General features: G+C 43.3%; 4 non-coding genes across 4 annotated transcripts; 3 read left to right on the forward strand and 1 right to left on the reverse strand.

Moving 5' to 3' along the window:
- The first annotated feature begins 341 nt into the window (after positions 1-341).
- Positions 342-414, forward strand: Trnar-ucg (transfer RNA arginine (anticodon UCG)). Its single transcript has one exon. It is a non-coding gene; the product is annotated as a tRNA-Arg (tRNA).
- A 5,404-nt stretch (positions 415-5,818) lies between these two features.
- Positions 5,819-5,900, forward strand: Trnas-aga (transfer RNA serine (anticodon AGA)). The gene has a single exon. It is a non-coding gene; the product is annotated as a tRNA-Ser (tRNA).
- Positions 5,901-6,252: 352 nt separating this feature from the next.
- On the forward strand, positions 6,253-6,325 carry Trnar-acg (transfer RNA arginine (anticodon ACG)). The gene has a single exon. It is a non-coding gene; the product is annotated as a tRNA-Arg (tRNA).
- A 1,338-nt stretch (positions 6,326-7,663) lies between these two features.
- Trnaw-cca (transfer RNA tryptophan (anticodon CCA)) lies at positions 7,664-7,735 on the reverse strand. The gene has a single exon. It is a non-coding gene; the product is annotated as a tRNA-Trp (tRNA).
- Positions 7,736-14,168: the final 6,433 nt, after the last annotated feature.

Below are 14,168 nucleotides of genomic sequence, written 5' to 3' on the forward strand. Positions count from 1 at the left end.
AATCCCGAACCAGCGTTTAGAAGCGAACGGGCGCCTAAGTCTTTCTGCCCCTTTCCTCCGCCGCAGCTGGGGCGCTTTCTCCTGTCTTGACCTTGCTCCCAGCTTCCCGAAGACAATAAAGCAATCTATTATTAATGCCTGAAACACAATAATCCTGCCCTGGATAGCTTCCTGTTGAAATTGCAAAGAATTTCTGATCATTAAATTAAAATTATTCTTCCAATTAGTTTGTAAAATATTTTAGGGATTGGACATTCCTTGCTTTACAATCATTTCACTAGTTTAGCCTCTATTCGTGAAGATTATTTTCTTTTAACAAATTAGCAGGCCATTCACTGTGGGACCACGTGGCCTAATGGATAAGGCGTCTGACTTCGGATCAGAAGATTGAGGGTTCGAATCCCTTCGTGGTTGCTTGGGATCTTTATTTCTACTTGGCTCTGCTAAGAGTCTTAGTGTTCACTTTTATCATTTCCTTACAATTGTCTTTTCTCACAATCAGAAAGTAGGTACCTGTTCCTTTTCACCTTAATGGAATAGTTTTAGCCTATCTGTACTTTTTCCCTTTACGCCCCATTAGGGAACAGCAGAACCTAGAAAATTTTGGAAACGCAGGCTTTATGAACGGCCCCTGTGTATCCGAGCGACTCCGGCCCCTGAGCTTGGGTCTTGGGGTGTGGCCTTGGGCAGCAGCCTATTGGACAGGCACCAGCAAACTCTACAGTTTTTACCCTTCGCTACGGTAATGAGTAAACTCCCCAGGTTCTTCCTAAAGCAGGGCCGCGCACACAATAGCACAGGCTGTCAAAAATCTCAAGCTGTCATTGGAACCCTCGGAAAGACCTGGAGTCCGGGGACAGAGGCAGGAGAAGAGGCCAGCCGGTCCAGCCCTTCTGAGAATGGGGAAGATTACTGCCAGCAAGAGCTAACGAATAATGGATCGGGCAAAGAGATAAACAGTGTGAAAACGTTTAGGAAAAGGCCACAGGAAAAGCATGTAATTTCATGGTTTCAGACTGCCACCCTGTGACTAGCGAATCATTTCAGAAAGAGCCCTGGACGCACTCCTTTGTCTTTGGGAGCATCAGACACCCTGACGGGGTCCCCCAATGCAATCTGCAAGGTTAACACCATGGTGCGGTGTGTGCAGGAAAATATAAACCCTAATCTAATCACTCAAATCAGAGGGAGTCAGCCAATGACTGAGTCTTCTGGTTTAAAGGAAGAAAAAAATTAAAATGTGTTACTAAGAATCCTGAGACAAACTGGGACATTCTAAAACACAGCTGACGTGGATTTTTTAAAGTCATTGTCAAAACACAGAGCTGTGAGACTTCTGAACGAAAAGAGAAAAGGAGACGTTATAGCCAAATACAACAGATATTCTGCAGTTGCACATGGGTTAGAAAAACTGCCTTTAACAGATATATTAGATAAATTTAACTAAGAACTGGATATTAAATACTTCTGAAAAGTTGTTTGTTTTAAATTGAGGTGGTGCTATTATGGTTATGTAACATGCATGTCTAAAAGATATGTGTTTATATATTTATGAGTGATACATAAAAATGTCTGCAAATGAATGTCATGACGGCACAAAAAGCAGATAAGAGTCATGTGACAAAATTAATTGTCAAATCTGAGTAGTGAGTTTACAAATAATTCCATATATTTTTCAACTTCGTTGTGTGTTTGAAGTTTTTATTGTATATAAAAATATGAATTTTTTTTGAGGCAGGGTCTTGCTATGCAGTTTAGACTATCCTTGAAGTCATTGTATAGCCCAGCTGACCTCAAAATTTGGGGCAATTCTTCTGCCTCAGCCTCCCAAGTACTGATATTACAAGTATAAGTCACCATGTCTGGCTTAAAAATTTGAGTTTTCAGAAAAAAGTTTTACAAAGACTGTATTATTTAAGCAAAGGCCCTAAAGGATGAATGCAGGGCTCTGAGTACACAAGGCAGAGATAGATCACTGTGAAGAAAAATATGCTGCATTAGGAAAGGTAGGTCCTTTTGAGACAGAAGACATGTAACTCCCAAACTATTAGAAGTCAAATGCATGAGTTCACAGTGGCACCACAATGAGGAATAAAATCATAAAACAAAAAAAAAAAGTTAGCAGAGTTTATTGGAAATAAAGGAGAAAAGAATAGCACCTGGATTTTCCATAAGGGCCCCAAACGGCCACTGAGGCCCTTTGTCAGGAATAGTTTGTACAACGAAGTCTCAAAGAGGGTACAACATGAGTCAAAGTGCCACCAACCTATAGGATTGCAGGGATAGCCATCTAGTTAATATTGATCCAATAGGGAAAGGAGTTACATAGCAATGGCACATGGAAAGAACAAAGGCATTTTTAGATGTTCTGGTCACCCACCTGAGCTACTGATGCATAGCTGAACTTACTGGACCAGGTGGTGCTAATTACAGTATAATTTCAAGTTACTGTTTATCTGTTAGGAAGGCATGGAAGTCTGGCCATTGCATCTTCATCTTGTGGGCTGGCCTTCTTCAGATGCCTCTTCAGCCCCAATTCTTTCTTTCTTTTTCTTCTTTTTCTTCTCCTTTTTCTTCTTCTTCTTCTTCTTCTCCTTCTTCTTCTTCTTCTTCTTCTTCTTCTTCTTCTTCTTCTTCTTCTTCTTCTTCTTCTTTTTTTGGGTACCGGGAATAATTCTGATGTCTTTATTTTTTGTGCTCATTTCCTTGTCTCTTTCTGACTACATACTAATTTTTACCTAATTTACTGTCTATAATACTTTTGTACCAGGAATTAGATAAGAGTTAGGATCCTATTAGGCAGTAAGGAAGACTTCCTCAAAATGAAGTCAGGAAGCCCACAATGGAGTCTACTGAATCATGACCCTCCAGGGATCTTACACAAACACTTGCCACATGTCCTTTGGCTGTCTAGGACCTCTCCAAGAAGGATCAAATGGGCCATTGGCTGAAGAGTGCATTGGCCTGCATGGGCACTGTGTGAACTCTACATAGAACAGTCCCTGAAAGGAGTGATCTTCTAAATCCCTAAAAAGCCCCTAGACAAAGAACCCCCTCCTGGTTACTAGGAGGTTTCTTTGCCTTTATATCTTTTAAATAAATTTCCTTGTACCCTCCTTCCTCCATCCATACTTTTCTTCATCACAGAGGTACACAGCCCCAGGGGTGTGGTAACCCTTGTCTCAGGACTTTCAGGCTCCCTTGACAGTGACCTGAGAAGAAGCTGCAAAGGTTAGACAAGTACTGAGGATGCAGGTCGCCTGTGTCATTTGCAATCTTTCCTAAAGGTCAAGGGATATCTTAAAGATCCAAAAGGAAGTGATGCAATCAGTACACTTTCCATATTGGTGACAACATGCTCCCACTTACATAATCTGCCCTCAGCATCTCTTATTGTTGCTCCTACAAAAAGCAATGTCCCAACTAAAACTTTAATTCCTTCCATATTCCAAGAGCTTTAAGTCTAGGACATTGCTGCACTGTCTTTCCCTCAAACTGTGGTCACTCTTGCACATCTTTCAGAGCTGAGTTTAAATATGATTCATTCTATAAGTATTTATTGAGCTGTGATGGAGAAGGCAGAAGTAAAGAAGGTAAAATTGCAAACTTTCTTCATGAAACTTGCATTCTAATGAGTGACACTCCAGGCAACACCTGCAACCTTTGTGTTTGGGGTTCAACACCCTCTATGAGGGCTACTGTGGCACGCAGTAACTCTCACTTGTACTGGCTTATTAACTGTTCACTTCTGCAATTGTTTACTTTAGACATTTCTGGGAGTGGTAGCCACTTTTTTCCTGCTCTCCATTAAATGTGCAGTACTTAGCAATGGGCTTGGCATGATTGTGCTCAAAATACAATTTTTGAAAGAATGAAGAGAGATTAAGAACAGGAAGCCAAAAGAATTTTAAGAAGTTGTTACAAATAACTCATGAGTCTGGTAGGGGGGAAAATCAAGCACAGGGAGATGGTCAAGTATTGTTATGATTTTTTCTAGTCTCCCAAAGCCTCATGTTCTCCTCATGTGGGCCTTGGGAGAGGACTGGCTCGTGGGCATGTGATACTCATCACTGGTTTAGCCTACTTGTGAGTTTATAGCTAAATGTGATGTTTGAAGGTGAAGCCTGGTGGGAGGAGGTGGGTCACTATAAGCATGGTCTGGAAGGGTCTATCTCCCTCCTCCTGTCTTGATCCCTCCCTGCTACCAGCCTGCCATGCCATGGATTGTTTCTCCTCTGCAATGCCCTGCTGTCATGACACCCTGCCACGCAAACAACCAGTTGTGGACTGAAACCTCTACAAGTCATGAGCCAAAATAAACCTCTTCTTCTTTAACCTGCGAACGTCAGGTATTTTGTGTCAGCGATGAGAGTAACTAAGACAAGTGTCATTCTAGGTCTCTGGTTTTGGAATCTGGGTTCTTTTAATACAAATTTTAAAGGTTCTTTTAAATACAAATTTCTTTAATACAAATTTGCAAATATGATGAGAAGTCTGGAGTGTTCCTTTTGGCGTGTGTTGTTTTTGTCCATGAGTATATAGAAAAGAATAGCTGGGACTCTTGGATATCTTGGAGCCCAGGAAAGAAATCTGGATTAGAGATGATTTTCAGTCCAGCAGATAACAAGCATGTCTTATCTTTCTGCTCACTATGGCCATTCCCCTCCTTGCTCGCTAATACATGTATACTTGCAGGTAATATTATAATGCTAGTGCAATTTCAGAAGTGTGGAGTTTCTTAAATTCTGTTCTTGTTGCACCACTGGCCATTGACCCAGTCTTCACAATGAGCTACATCTCAGCCTTCTCCCCCCCTTTTTTTTAATTTTTAATTTTTATTAGTATATGTTTATAGTTTATAATATTTACATTCCTTGTATGGAGTTGGTACATGTACATAACACATAATTCTTTTTTTATTCCTTTTCCTTCTCTTCCTCCCCACCTTCTTCCGTCTCTTGATTCCCTTCCAATTTAAGAACGATCTATCTCCCTATTATCTAGCTTTTAATTTGCTCTTTATTTATATTTTGGGTTTCTTACATAAGAGAAACCATGCAATATTTAAGCTGCTTCCAAGATGTAGTATTATGGACTGTGCTGCTAGAAACTAGCATATTATGGATCACCGTACCTGATGTCTTTTGGGAAGCTATGTAGAGGAGCAATAGCTCGGTCAAATGGAATTTAGAGTTTTAAAGTTTGGATGAATCTCTATGCTGATTTTCGTAATGGTTGTACTTCTTTACATTCCTACCAACAATGTAGAAGATTTCGAGACAAGGTCTCACTACATCTTTAAAATGTCAAGGCTAGGCCTCCTGCCGCATCCTTCCAGAGTGCTGAAATTACTACCAGGCACCACTATCTTACAGGAGTATCATTTACAGGAAGCCTTTTATACTATCCAAGTATTGTCCACACAACTTTAGATACAACTGTTCTTCCCCTTCCGCCAGGAGGTCACACGCAGTAGAGTTACCATAATGCAGGCTAAGTATCTGAAGGTGCAGGCATTGTCTGAGCAACACCTCTGTGAGATTTACTGAGGATAAATTTCCTAGAAGGCAAAAATTACGAGGATTTTTTTAAGTTATTGGTATATATTGCTGATTTTCTTTCTAGGGAAAAAAAACCCAAAGAATGTTCTTGGCTTAACACACACAGCTTGGAACTAAAGTTGGTGGATTACTTTCCAGTTTTATTGATAGGCCATAAGTCAGCTGTTAGTGAATCCTTAATAAAACAAAAACAAAAATAAAAAACAAAGCGCTGTATATAGTAACATGTAGTATTTGGAAAGCAAGGCTGGCTATCTGTAGTCGTGGCCGAGTGGTTAAGGCGATGGACTAGAAATCCATTGGGGTCTCCCCGCGCAGGTTCGAATCCTGCCGACTACGGTTGCCTTTTCTTTTATCCAAATACTACATGGTGATTATCGTACTACAAGCTGTCTTCCAGATATTTTACAAGTCGCCTCAAAATGAATTTCACACTGTGCAAAGTAAGCTTTCAAGACGGAGTGCGAGTTATGTCTAAGTGATTTTTGCGCTGTCCAGGAAAATTCTGTGCACAAGTAAGCAAAATTAAAGAAACTAATAGAACTACGTTTTTAGTTCCGACATTTCTTTGGGTTCAAGGTCCTGATAACTAATGATAAATGAAAATTTCTCCTATTTACCTCTGTAGAAAGCCAGCAATTCCACCACTTTCTTTTTCTACAGGTTTAGCTACCCACCAGAGCGTAGAGGTGGGCCAGTGGCGCAATGGATAACGCGTCTGACTACGGATCAGAAGATTCTAGGTTCGACTCCTGGCTGGCTCGTTCCTTCAGTTTTGCTTACCAAACCAAAAACCGAAGTTCTCCCAAGTAAATATCAGTAGAAGTTTCGTGCATCTCTGCAGGTTCTGATTTATTTTTATTATTTAAAAGTTTCTAATACAATAAATTTTTACACAAAATGTACAAAAATGTTCGTAACAGCCTCAAGTTTTAGTTAACTCTTCACTATTTTCTACCTGCAATCATCATCCCCTAGCTATTATTGCGGCTCAAACTCTCATCTCTTAAGGTCATACCACCTTGTCAGGAAAACTTTCACTGATGTCCCGTTCAAACTTGCAGCCACATTGCTGTATCTCCCTATCTACCTCTCCTGTGGCCAGCCATGCGTTGGGCCCATAAGTGCTTTCGGATAAATTCCCCAGGAGGAGTGAATCAATACCGGTTCTCAGACGTTCTTTAGAACACCTGTACCAGTTTTCACCTCAAATTCGCGAAGAAAATTCTGCTTGGCTTTCATCTCACATGAGAAAGATTTTGGAAACAAAAGTAAGGAAAAGTAGATAGCAGAGGATGGTTTTGATCCATCGACCCCTGGGTTATGGGCCCAGCACACTTCCGCTGCGCCACTCTGCTCATTAGAGGGAGAGTGTCCCAATTGCAAATTTCTCTTAGTTGAAGAAAATTTTCTGTGATTTGCTGACTTTTTTCCCTAGACCTATGGCCTAGACCGATTGGTAATAATGGGATTCATAGAAAATAAAAAGTAACTGATACATTCCATGCACATCAGAGAAAAACGCCTCTCTCACCCAAATACTTGCGTGGCGGTCAGTGTAAATGATCCAAAGTAACAGAAACTCTTTTGAGAAATAAAGATATTCACCCTTCTTCCACACTGTGAAGTATTAATTCACAAACTTCTGGAGGATCTGGATCCCTAGGTAGGACACAGACTAGCATTCAAGCATCCCCCCCCCCCCCCATAGTACGGGTGGTTTACTCTATAGCTACCCAGCAGGTTGTAAGGGTCACTTCCCTGGACATTTGGGATCCCAACCCTATTCGGCTTTCCTGCCTTTGGTGCTTAGGGACTTGCCAGGCAACTGCTCCCCAAGATCTCACTGAAATGGGCATGGAAAGAAGGCCGGCAGAGTTAAAATGGGAACGGAAATTCAGAGTGTGTGCAGTAGCAGGCTGAGGCGACTCCGCAGGCCCGCGTGCACGCTTCCACAAGCTATCACTTACTCCTGTGCGAACCGGTCTGTATTGAAGACAGCATTTTGAGGAGGCTAAAACAAACCAGCATTTCGTAGCTTGCTTTTCTGTTTTACCAATTCCCACATCAAAAACCCACCCAAATCAGCTGGGGAAAGCATCTGACCCCGACGTGATTTGAACACGCAACCTTCTGATCTGGAGTCAGACGCGCTACCGTTGCGCCACGAGGTCCCTGAGGAGGTTGCTTTTTAGTTGACTACAAACCTGATCCCGGAAACACGTTTCCAGGGTTCAGTGGAGATCCGACAGCAGGTGGTCTTAATAAACAAGTGTCTGTTTTCCTTCTGCTCCTCCCTCCAAGGGACGCTGGCGAGGGTAGGTTTTGAACTCATGGCCAAAGTTGACTCGATCCTAACCGGTTTTTCAGCAAGATGAGTCCAGGCGGAGCTGGCGAGCTGACTTTGTGTGGCTTCCTCTTTCATACCCCGACCGACCTTCGGCATCAGATTACCAGAGATGAAAGGGGACCGAAAAAGAGCAAGAACCCTGGTCTACAGGGGCGAGCGGCTAATTCAGAGCTGGGTTCCGGCTGGTGAAAGCGCCTGCTTAGGAAAACTTCGGATGTGAGCGATTCCTCGCCCCGCTCCGACCTGAACTCCAGGTAGATCCCCTCAAATAGCGGAGGGGTCGCTTTAGACTCCTAGAAAAGGGTGCTCGGAGGAGCGATCCAGTGCGGCAGAGATGGCGCCAGTCCGGGGTTGTCAGTTGTCTGCTCGTGTCCATTCCACACCGTCTCTCATCATGAAGCCGCGACCTGCGGAAAGACGGGGCCTGTGTCCCTTCTGAGCCAGCGGGCCAGGCTTCCCGTGCCTCCGGTCCCCAAAGCCAGGTACCCTCTGAGGAGAAGGAGAGGTCAAAGTCAGTGGACCCAGTCCTGAACTGACGACGGCGACGCCCACGGCTTACACGGAAGGCGAGCTATTCAACAAAGCTCGTTGGTGCACAAACAAGTGCACACGACTTCACCCCTGAGTTTCTGTACTACAGATTTCCAACTCACTCACGGGGCCTTCTACCCGTGACAACATCCCTGCTCGCAAAACCCACGCGGTTCAGGTCTGGGATTGCAGAGCTGAGCGTTCACCCTGTTACCAGGGTTACGCGGAGGTTTCCAGGCACGCGCACCTGTAGTGGCGCGAGGTAGCCACTAGGGGACGCGACGGCACAGAGCCTCTCCCGCGGGGGAAAGGAGAAGGGGAGGGGCCTGGGGAAGAGGGGAGAGCAAAGGAAGGGAAGAGAAGGGAGGAGGAGAGAAGGAGAGATTGAGAAGAGCAGAGAGAAGAAGAGGCTAGAGAGAAGCTGGAGCAGGGAAAGGGGAAGGAGGTACCACCTGAGGAGAAGGCAGGGAGGCCGAGGAGGAGAGGGGGAAGGGGGAGCAGGAAAAAAGCTGTAGACCGAGCCTGCAAAGGGCAGGAGCAACCCTCTGGAGCTGGGGTGTAGCTCATTGGTAGAGCCCTTACCTGGTATGTGAAAGGCTCGGGGTTCGTTTCCTGACTGAAAAGAAAAAAGTAACAATTCCCAAGACAACAGAGTGAAGCAACAGAGCATTTGTAGGGTCCTTCGTATTTTGCAATGACTTCCTCACAGTAACAAGTCAGTGATTGCTGTGATTGGCGGCAACCGCTATCCACGTTCTATTTTTAACGCGAAATCCTTGTTCCTAATGAAACATACCTTTGTGTAACAAAGCAAAAAAGTGACGGACCTTTACTACACTGCACTTTCGTATTACAGCATTTGTGTGATAAGGTTACAGCTACTTGGATCCCTGTGTTGAGGTTTGTTTCTGATGGCTAACCAAACCACAAAAGGCCATTTCTTTTGGTAAAAAGGAAAAAGGTTTTATTCAAAGCTAGCCTTGGGAAGATGGAGGGGCCTCTTTACTTCAAACCTTCCTGTCTCCTGGTCCGGTTGTGCAAGGGCCTTAATAGCAGTGCTCTGAGGGGAAGGAGACACGAAGACCCCCAGGTGGGCTCACCCCTCTCTAACCCATGACCTCCTGTGTCCATGTCTTCATTTTCTTTTTCATCTATCCTCGGGAGAAGAGAAAGTTTGGAGAAACCTTTTTCTCTAAAAGAAAATACAGATATAAAACTTTTAAACTTCCATATGTAGTGCCACTTACAGTAACTCTGAGATCTGGAAATAATAAGTCACTGAAGGCTGTGATCATGTCTGAGCTTTAACAAGAGGCAGGCAGAAAGCAGAAAACAATGTTCACACTATTGTGTCCTCCTGAGGAGGCTTGCTAATGACAGCCCAAGGGAAAACAGAAAACCAGAGAAAAACAAAGCAGAAGCTGAAGGGGGTGGGGAGTCAGTGCCAGGTCCTGGAGCAGCCCCTGCATATTCCTTTCAGACTCATAAACTGGTTTCCTGTTTACTCTAAGCTTAGGAGAGGAGGAATACCGATTTACTCCCTGAGCATGAGTAACGGGAAAAGCAGCTTATCTCTAGAAGAAAAAAGAAATCTTACTTTTTAAAGACCAGTTTTAACCCTTGAGTTACACTGCTGAGGAACAAACCCAGGGTCACAGGTACACTAAGCAAGCAACTAACCACTGAGCTACATCCCTAGACTTGGATGCATGCTTGATGGATAGATATGTGTACATACTTTGCGATACTGGGAACTGAACTTAGGTCCTTTCCACTGAGCTATGTCCCAGCCCTTTTGTATGTTTTATTTAGAGACAGAGTCTAGCTGAGTTTCTAAATTGCCCAGGCTAGGCCATTGAACTTGTGATCATCCTGCTTCAGCTTCCCAGTGTCCTGGGATTACAGGGGCGCACACACACTCCCATCCAGTGCCCTACTTATTTTTTAAATTGATAAAAGTTGAACGTACTTATGATATATAACATGATGTTTTAAAATATGCACGTGTTGTACAATGGCTAAATCAAACTAATAAATACACCTTTTCACCCATGGACTGTGTCAGTTGAAAATGGTCATAATAAAAAATTTAACATTATGAAAATTGCATATTGAAATCCAACATTTAGTGACTGAATAGTCACTAATGAAAGTATAATTTAAAAACTTTAAACAGCATCATGGTGCATATCTGTAATCTAAGCACTTGGGAGACAGAGACAGGAGGGTGTTGTGAGTCCAAGACCAACCTGCACTACAAAGAAAGGCTCTGTTGGGGCTGGGGGTTTAGTTCAGTGGCATAAGCAACTCCTCTGCAAGCAGGCATTTGTGAGTTCAATCCCCAGTACCAATAAAAAGGAAAAAGATCAAAACAAGAAAGACCCTGTCTCAGAAACAAAACAACAAAAAAGTTTTAAATACATAAAGATAATGTGATCATCTTTTTAATATGGTGTTGACTCATAAAAAATAGGCCATTAAACATTAAGCATTCATTTGGAAAGAGAAACACACCATTCACTGATCCTTTCTACAGATATTCATATCTGCATCAGGTATGGTTCTTTGGTTCAGCAGCCTTCTCCAGCAATATGAGACTCAGCTCCAGGGAAAGTGATTTCCAGTGGACAGAGGAAATCAGAGCACTTGTAAAGGCTCAGGCATCTCCCAGATTGGTGCATACCTTTAAACTCCATCTCTTTTTGCTGCAAAAAGAGACTCGGCCTGAAGCCCATCTGTGCAGTTCAAGAAGTCCCACTTCATGATATCGTTTCTTCTTGCGATGGGTTATGTCCAAGGCCTGCAGACCTTTGACTCTGTCTCACCAGATAAACTGCAATACAGAGCCCTCATTTGTCTCATATTTGTGCACGTGAAGCAGTCATTAATGTCAGAAAGATAGAGTTTAGGTGCACAAGCTACTGATTTGGGGGAAGAGAAGTTATAAGCATAATGTCTGATTTAGAAATTCATTTGCTCCACTTCTTTCACATTGCCTCTGAAGCCTTTTATTACCAGTGTGGAATAAAAGGCTATCAGAATCATTAAGTATGCTTAGGCTATTCTCTGAAGTAAGCAAGTTGAAAACATTATCTGGGATTCTCTTTGATCTGAGTCATTCTTTGGGCTTAATACTGACTTCATTACATTTTGTGTTCAGATGATTAACACTGCCTTGATCCCTCAAATGAGGAATACAAAACCTAGCCAAAATAATTATGCTCAGGGACAAGGTATGGGAGAGGGGAAAGGAAAGAAAGGAAAAGTAAAACAAAACAAAGCAAAAAACCAGGAGAAAAGAAGGAAAGAAATGGAAACACAATTTTTGTAAATAGGTAGGAGAAGAGGAGTTGAAAGGAGGGTAGGGCAATGAAAAAAAAAAAGAAATTATATCATATACAGGTATAAATTCAATATGACAAATGTGATAATTATGTATAACTAATATGCACCAATAAAACCCAATTGAAGAAACAAAAAAATCATCCTCATGTAGGCACAGTTGGGCACACTTGTAACCCTAGCACCCAGGATGCCGACCCAGGACAATCGCTCCAAGTTTGAGATCAGCTTGGCTACAGAGTGAGATCCATCATCATTATCATCGTCATCATCCTGATCCATGCTAATGATAAGACAGTGCACCCTGGTGGTAGATCTCCGTAACCCGCTTACTGAGTGCATATTTGCTTGAACTCTGCTGGAATTCAGCAATGTGCCTGCTCACAGCGCAGGCTGTGCAGGTCTCCTGCCTTACTCAGCAGACCCTGTTATCCTACTGGATGACTCTTATGGAATAGAAATTCAAAGATAAAATCACTAAGAAATTAATGACTACAAGAGCAGGACACTAGATCATGCCCAAGCCCATCTTTCTGAGGGTGTCCTGTGCAACCTAATGGAGCAGGCGCCTGCAAGGTGGCCCTGTTTTCTTCTTTTTCTTGACTGTTAGATGTGCCACATTTATTCTCACTTCTATCCAAGTCTCCCCTGAACTGTCGGAAAGTTACTAATCTCCTCTAAATCTTATTCCTTATTGTCCTGAGTAAGAACTTCTTAATCACACATTCAATCTGGCCATCAAATCCCCACTCTTTCAATCTTTCCGTGAGAATACAGTACAGAGTGCTCAGTGAAGCATCTCTGGCCCTCTGGCACCTGCCCATGCCTACCCATCCAGCCTTACCTTCTCCATACTCAGCCTGGCAACAGTCAGAACAAGCAAACACCTGACCCACAGAATGGGTCCCCAGACTTAACAAATAACCCTACAGGCCACCCATTAAAATCTGTTCTATGTATGAAGACACTCGCAATCATATTATTCACTCAAAATTCATGTTTACCTGGGTTACACTGTATTTGCCAACTTCCCTCTGTCTCACCCCCATCTCATCACTCTGTCTTACCCCCAAACAGCTGATTCATAGTCTACTATTACTATTTTAGGTGACAAGTTGCTTCATCTCTTTCCAACACAATTCCTCATCTGTAAAACAATGGCAAGGACAGTGGTGAAGAGGATAACACCCATGTCCAAGGGTGTGGTAAAAGTCAGAAGTTCACACGTGTAAACATCCGTTCGCACAAACCACTCAAAATAGTACATGTCAGGTGCTCGGAACTTCCTGATGACTTGGTTGTGAATTTCTGAACAGCAGGAACAATGTTTGTTCCCTGCACTGCCTGCTCCCAGCAGTGCCCAGCACACAACCAGAAGCTCACGGTCGATAAACTTATCCCAGAACTGGGAGAAGGAAGGTTGTGAAAACCTAGGGGCTGGGGATTTAGCTCAGCGGCATAAGCACCTGCCTTGCAAGCAGGCGGTCGTGAGTTCGATCCCTGGTACCGGTAAAAATGAAAAAGACAAAAAAAAAAAAAAAAAAAAAAAAACCTTACCTGGTTCCAGCCTTACCTGAGTGCCAACAATATTTCTATGGCAGGGTTTTGCCTTCCCTATACCTATGGGGTCCCCTTCTCGGGCATCTGTCTGCTTCAGCTTCTGCTCCTTCCATATACCTGCCTCTTTGCAGCCCTCACCATCTCCATGGCTTTTGCTTTTTCCCACCTCAGAGATGACGTCTGATTGACCTGCAACAGTACTCACTCCACACCAGCTTGGGCCTTCCCCCCTTGACCTCTCCCAGGCCTGGCCCTTTTGATACAGGTTCAAGAGCAAAGATAGTAGAAGGACAATGAGAAGGTGGGCAAGCATTATGTGAGAGTGTATTAGCATTCTCGGCAGGAACAGATTCAATGAAAAAAAGTATATGTGATTATACAAAGGATTTATGAGAATCAGAAACAAAAAAATACAGAATTGCAGCCTATGAATTAGAGAGCTGCAAGGTCCAGCTGCAGTTGAGGATGAAAGCCTGGAAGTTCACTGATGAGTCACAGGTGCCAGGCTATGTCAGAAAGTCAAATACTCAGTCTGTGTGACAAGGTTGAGGCGTCTGCACTGGAAGCCTGAAGGAACTGGAGACCAAGATCTCAAGCTGATGGCAAAGATAGGAGCGCCTCTGAAGAAAAAGGTAATCCTTCCTTCCTCCCCCTTCTTTTATTCCATCCAGGTTACAAGACTATTGGTTGGTGCCACCCACATCCAGGGTGAGTCTTCCCCCTTCAGTTTTGGTCTACATGTCCATCATCCACCCAGAATTTGCTGATCTTCTAGATAGTTCTTACTCCACTCAAGCTAACATGTCACAGTCAATGATCACAGT

This window comes from Cavia porcellus, unplaced genomic scaffold (assembly GCF_034190915.1).
Source record: "Cavia porcellus strain 051 isolate PalLab524CR breed Dunkin Hartley unplaced genomic scaffold, mCavPor4.1 scaffold_13, whole genome shotgun sequence".
Taxonomy (NCBI): domain Eukaryota; kingdom Metazoa; phylum Chordata; class Mammalia; order Rodentia; family Caviidae; genus Cavia; species Cavia porcellus.